A 7,042-nucleotide genomic window follows, 5' to 3' on the forward strand; every position below is an offset into this window, starting at 1 on the left:
GCGCTCCCTGAGCACTGACCCTCCCACAGTGCGGCGATCCCTCAGCACTGACCCTCCCACAGTGCGGCGATCCCTCAGCACTGACCCTCCCACAGTGCGGCGATCCCTCAGCACTGACCCTCCCACAGTGCGGCGATCCCTCAGCACTGACCCTCCCACAGTGCGGTGGTCCCTCAGCACTGACCCTCCCACAGTGCGGCGCTCCCTCAGCACTGACCCTCCCACCGTGCGGTGCTCCCTCAGCACTGACCCTCCCACAGTGCAGCGCTCCCTCAGCACCGACCCTCCTACAGTGCGGCGCTCCCTCAGCACTGACCCTCCCACAGTGCGGCGCTCCCTCAGCACCGACCCTCCTACAGTGCTGCGCACCCTCAGCACTGACCCTCACACAGTGCGGCGCTCCCTCAGCACTGACCCTCACACAGTGCGGCGCTCCCTCAGCACTGACCCTCCCACAGTGTGTCTCTCCCTCACACTGACCATCCCACAATGCGGCGCTCCCTCAGCACTTGCCCACTCACAGTGCGGCGCTCCCTCAGCACTGACCCTCCCACAGTGCGGCTCTCTCTCAGCACCGACCCTCCCACAGTGCGGCGCTCTCTCACCACTGACCCTCCCACAGTGTGGCGCTCCCTCAGCACTGCGAATCCAACCTAAACCACCCTTATTCAGATACACATCAAGTTCTCCTCAGAGTGCCAAGTAACTAACATTGTAAAAACTCTCACCGTCATGGTGCCCCCTGGGGTCAACGATAGAATCTGGTTGAAACAGAAGATTGAGATAAATCACTGGACGAACCGGTTCCAGGAAAAAAATTATCCTTGAGGCAAACTCCCACAGTGCGGCGCTCCCTCAGCACTGAACCACACACAGTGCGGCGCTCCGTCAGCACTGACCCTCCAACAGTGCGGTGCTCCCTCAGCACTGACCCTCCCACAGTGCGGTGCTCCCTCAGCACTGACCCTCCCACAGTGCGGCGTTCCCTCAGCACCGACCCTCCCACAGTGCGGCGCTCCCTCCGCACTGACCCTCCCGCAGTGCGGCGCTCCCTCAGCACTGACACTCCCACAGTGCGGCGCTCCCTCAGCACTGACCCTCCCACAGTGTGGCGCTCCCTCAGCACTGACCCTCCCACAGTGCACAGATCCCGCAGCACTGACCCTCCAAAAGTGTGGCGCTCCCTCAGCACTGACCCTCCCACAGTGTGGCGCTCCCTCAGCACTGACCCTCCCACAGTGCGGCGCTCCCTCATCACTGACCCTCCCACAGTGCGGCGCTCCCTCGGCACTGACCCTCCCACAGTGCGGCGCTCCCTCAGCACTGACCCTCCCACAGTGCGGCGCTCCCTCGGCACTGACCCTCCCACAGTGCGGCGCTCCCTCAGCACTGACCCTCCCACAGTGTGGCGCTCCCTCAGCACTGACCCTCCCACAGTGCGGCGCTCCCTCATCACTGACCCTCCCACAGTGCGGTGCTCCCTCAGCACTGACCCTCCCACAGTGCGGTGCTCCCTCAGCACTGACCCTCCCACAGTGCGGTGCTCCCTCAGCACTGACACTCCCACAGTGCGACTCACCCACACATAGATTGAGGTGTGATAATGCTCCAATCAAACAGAGCAACATCAAACGGAACCGGAAAGTCCTGCAGGAATAAAACACAGAAAATATCTATTCGCAAATAAACAATGTCTTTGCGAAGAAAGAACACTGTCCCCATCAAACACTCCCAGGACAGGTACAGCACGGGGTTAGACACAGAGTAAAGCTCCCTCTACACTGTCCCCCCATCAAACACTCCCACGACAGGTACAGCACGGGGTTAGATACAGAGTAAAGCTCCCTCTACACTGTCCCCCATCAAACACTCCCAGGACAGGTACAGCACGGGGTTAGATGCAGAGTAAAGCTCCCTCTACACTGTCCCCCCATCAAACACTCCCAGGACAGGTACAGCACGGGGTTAGATACAGAGTAAAACGACCTCTACACTGTCCCCCCATCAAACACTCCCAGGACAGGTGCAGCACGGAGTTAGATACAGAGTAAAGCTCCCTCTACACTGTCCCCCCATCAAACACTCCCAGGACAGGTACCGCACGGGGTTAGATACAGAGTAAAGCTCCCTCTACACTGTCCCCCCATCAAACACTCCCAGGACAGGTACAGCACAGGGTTAGATACAGAGTAAAGCTCCCTCTGCACTGTCCCCCCCATCAAACACTCCCAGGACAGGTACAGCATGGGGTTAGATCCAGAGTAAAGCTCCCTCTGCTCTGTCCCTCCCATCAAACACTCCGAGGACAGGTACAGCACGGGGTTAGATACAGAGTAAATCTCCCTCTACACTGTCCCCCCATCAAAGACTCCCAGGACAGGTACAGCACGGGGTTAGATACAGAGTAAATCTCCCTCTACACTGTCCCCCCATCAAACACTCCCAGGACAGGTACAGCACGGGGTTAGATACAGAGTAAAGCTCCCTCTACACTGTCCCACATCAAACACTCCCAGGACAGGTACAGCACAGGATTAGATACAGAGTAAAGCTCCCCTTGCCCGGGGTTCTCACCCCATGTTGAGACTGTATCTGGGCGTCCGCGGGCAATCGGAGGTGTTCTTGGAGGAGACGGGTGTCCGCTGGGCTCGGTGCTTTGCAATTGCTCTCTCTGCGCAGATCCCACCGCTTTTCACCCTCTCTCCCTCTTGTGTCCCCTCCCCACTGACCAGATCTGGAACTTTCCATTGAGTTCATGACTGCAGAGTCAGCGACTGGCCAGTCTCCACTGCCGCCCCCGCCGCCCTCCTCCACTCTCTTTCCCGTCTCCAGCCCTCCCCTTCCCGCATCTGCCATCCCTTATTTCCCGAACCTTCCCCCACTGAACTCAGCAGAGGCAAACAGTTCAGTATCGACAGATGAGTCTGCAAAATCGGGAAGCAGTTGCTCAGGCGCTCGGGTAGAGTTTTTTTTTGAACCTTCCTGTAAATTAGAGCGGTGAGGAATCCCGATACTCTACATAGGTAGAGTGTCCCACCCTCCCCCCTCCTCTAACCTCAAAAACAGAGAGAGAGAGAGAGAGAGAGGGGCTCTGACTGAGAGCAGGGAAGTTTGTTTTTGTTTTGGAGTGTGCTGTAAGGGCTTTGGCTCACAGGGCCACAGAGATAAGGCTGAGGCAAGCTAAGTTATCAGTTTTTTTTCGAATTTTTCCTCTGGGTTACTGGAAAGGGGCAAGTCCGGGTGTGAGGCCAGTGTGTTGCTGCCAGTGCAACGCGTGGGAGGTCTTGGAGGCTCCTGGTCCCCCAGACACCCACACCTGTGCTCGGTGTGTGGGGCTCCAGTCCCTACGGAACCAGGTTAAGGAGCTGCGAAGGCAGCTCGAGGACCCTCGGCTCATTAGAGAGAGAACCAGGGGATAATTGACGGGAGCGACCGGCAAGCGGTCACACCCGGGGGGCAACGGGAAGAAGGTGCGTGGGTAACTATCAGGGAGGGGAAACCTCAGGTGGTGGAGAGCACGCCGGTGGATGTCCCCCCCTTCAAAATAAGTACTCCTGCCTGAGTACTACTGGGGGTGGGGAGTGAGGGGTGGGGGGGACAGCTCACCCGAGGGGGGCAGCAGTGGCCAGCTCTCTGGAGCTGAGCCAGTGTGTCAAAAAACTTGTAGCCAAACAGGCAATCTAAAATGGCGTTTTGTAAAGCACTCTGGGACAATTGGGCAAGAAACTAAAGCGACAGGCTGCAGTTTAAAGGCAGACAAACAGGCTGCAACCCTGATGAGTGAATACACAGGATACGGGCCATCTCCAGGATGAAAGAGACTTTCTGATCACACTGGGTTGTGTGCCAGAGATAAAGACCCCGTGAATCCTTATTTAGGAGGAAGGTATGTGCCCTCTGTGCCTCTAACACCTACAGACACGGCCCCCGGGGACACACCCAGAGATCGGTGTGGTCGCACCTGATTGGACTCTTCTCGATCAGGGTGATCAAGTCCTGATCGATTGATTGGCGATGGCCAAAAAAAGGGGGTGAAACCAAACGGGGGATAAAGTATGCGGCACAACCAGGAATCTCTCTCTCTCTGACCCCCACGGACAAGCTACAACGACAGAGAGACACCACACCTGAGAAGGGAGGAAAGGGAGAAGATCAGAGCCAGGGGACCACACCAGACTAAAGGACCAGACCACGCAGACAACTACCCAGACCAGTGCAGGGATAAAGGCCACTATCTGTTTGGGGACTTGTCACTCAGGCAAAGTTCAGTCAAGGTCTTGTATTGGACTTGAATTCTAGTATTTTCTGTAAGATAACTTATTGTTGGTCGGGTGGGTGATTATTGATTGTGTGGGTTTAAATAAATATTGTTTGTACTTATAAGACGTCCACTCAAAGTTATTTGTCCACCGTATAAGGGTTAAAACAGGCTGATTTTTCCAACATTTGGCGTCCCTGGGTGGGCATCGATAAGAAGTAACTTTGTTGCTCCGATATCGAACCCCACAGACTTTATATTGAACGGTTATTTAAAACTCAGAGCCAACAGGTGTGAACTCCTTATTCAACAAATAACTGCTTTCGGGGAAATTGTTTATTGTGCGTGTATTGTTACTAACAAGGAGGATCGGGTAAACTCTGTAGGTTTGTATTAGAACGCAGAGGGATTAGGACCGGGACATAGCGTTAAGCCGTACCCCGCAGTCCGATCGCCTCCCTACCCCTTGTCGATAAATATAGAATGGCAGGAAACAGTATAGAGACAGAGAAGTGTCCCATATGGGAAAAAATAATCAGGGAATATATTAAGAAGGAAAAGTGGCCCCCATGGGTAGAATCTTGTGCTAATGCTGAGATAGGACTGGGATCCCAAGGGCAGATTCTGAAGTGAGGCTAGTCAAGGGGAAGAGTGATCTCTATTGTCGAACATGAGGCAAGGCTCAAACCCAACTCTGGAGTAGAGAAGGGTGTTCATCATACTCTTGGTACTAACTGACTTAGAGGGACTGATTGGTAAATTAGTAGGCGCTGCACCCTTTCAATCACTTCTGGTTCTCCTGGGACTATGCCTAGAGAAATACGTAGAATATTATAGTGAGTTCTTGGATCTGGGATCCATGAGTCAGATGTTTTAATGAGAGAAACAGCGATAAAAGAAAATGTTTGTTGAAACTGAGTAACGTTATTGTGATTATTAGTTTAGAAGAGTAACAGAGTGAGAAGTCAAAGAAAATTAAGTTAAAAGAGGAGTTAGAAATTGAGAGTTAGTTGAGAAGTTAAGAGAAGAAATAAGTAATAAAGGGAACAGGGATAGCCCGGGAAATTACCGACCGGTGAGTCTGACCTCAGTGGTTGGTAAGCTGATGGAGAGGCTTCTGAGGGACAAGATCTACGAGCATTTGGAGAGGTTTGACATGATCAGGAATAGTCAGCATGGATTTGTCAAGGGCAGGTCGTGCCTTACAAGTCTAGTTGAGTTCTTCGATAATGTGACTGAACACATTGACGAAGGAAGAGCGGTGGATGTGGTTTACATGGACTTCAGCAAGGGGTTTGATAAGGGCCCCCATGCAAGACTTCTTGAGAAGGTGAGAGGGCATGGGATCCAAGGGGCTTTGGCCTTGTGGATCCAGGACTGGCTTGCCTGCAGAAGGCAGAGAGTGGTTGTGGATGGGTCTTTTTCTGAATGGAGGTCAGTCACTAGTGGAGTGCCGCAGGGATCTGTTCTAGGACCCTTGCTGTTTGTCATTTTCATAAATGACCTGGATGAGGAAGTGGAGGGATGGGTTAGTAAGTTCGCCGATGACACGAAGGTCGGTGGTGTTGTGGATGGTCTGGAAGGATGTCAGAAGTTGCAGCAGGACATAAATAGGATGCAGGACTGGGCGGAGAAGGGGCAGATGGACTTCAACGCGGATAAACGGGTAGTGGTCCATTTTGGCAGGACCAATGGGATGAACGAGTACACTATCAAGGGTAGGAGTCTTAGCAGTGTTGAAGAGCAGAAGGATCTTGGGGTCCGGGTCCACAGGACTCTTAAATCGGCCTCGCACGTGGAGGATGTGGTCAAGAAGGTGTATGGTGTACTGGCCTTCATTAATCGAGGGATTGAGTTTAGGAGTCGGGAGGTAATGCTGCAGCTTTATAAGACCCTTGTCAGACCCCACTTGGAGTACTGTGCGCAGTTCTGGTCGCCTCACTACAGGAAGGATGTGGAAGCTATTGAGAGGGTGCAGAGGAGATTTACAAGGATGTTGCCTGGATTGGGAGGCATGCCTTATGGAGATAGGTTGAGGGAGCTGGGACTCTTCTCCCTGGAGAGACGAAGGTTGAGATGCGACCTGATAGAGGTTTATAAAATGTTGAGAGGAATAGATAGGGTGGATTCTCAGAGGCTATTTCCCAGGGCTGAAATGGTCGCTACGAGAGGACACAGGTTTAAGGTGCTGGGGAGCAGGTACAGAGGAGATGTTAGGGGTAAGTTTTTCACTCAGAGGGTGGGGAGTGAATGGAATCGGCTGCCGTCAGCGGTGGTGGAGGCGAACTCGCTGGGGTCTTTTAAAAGACTTCTGGATGAGTATATGGGATCTAATGGGATTGGGGGTTATAGATAGGTCTATGGATTGGGAGGTGTTGATGTGATCGGCGCAACTCGTGGGCCGAAGGGCCTGTTTGTGCTGTAGTGTTCTATGGACGGTGACCCAGACACACACACACGCACAGACACACACAGACACACACACACACACACACACACACACACACACACAAGGTCACTCCTTGTTGGGTCCAACGTCCTGAGCTGACTCCGCAGAGCCCAGAACCGTCTCCAGGCGAGCGAGAGAATCGAACCATCTCCCCCCACCACCCCCCCCACCCCCCCCCCCACACCTCCCTTTGACCTTGGTGCTGAGCCGCCATCTTGAATGGCTCCGTGCCGTGGGGTGACCCAGAGTGACCCTTGAACGTAGGACATCGGACCCGGGGAAGGAGCCGTTCTTGAGTCGGTCGGGACGTGACCTCAGACTTTTGTACCTCTTTC

Source organism: Carcharhinus amblyrhynchos, unplaced genomic scaffold (assembly GCF_965287045.1).
Source record: "Carcharhinus amblyrhynchos unplaced genomic scaffold, sCarAmb.v2.hapA chromosome_167, whole genome shotgun sequence".
NCBI classification, from domain to species: Eukaryota; Metazoa; Chordata; class Chondrichthyes; order Carcharhiniformes; family Carcharhinidae; genus Carcharhinus; species Carcharhinus amblyrhynchos.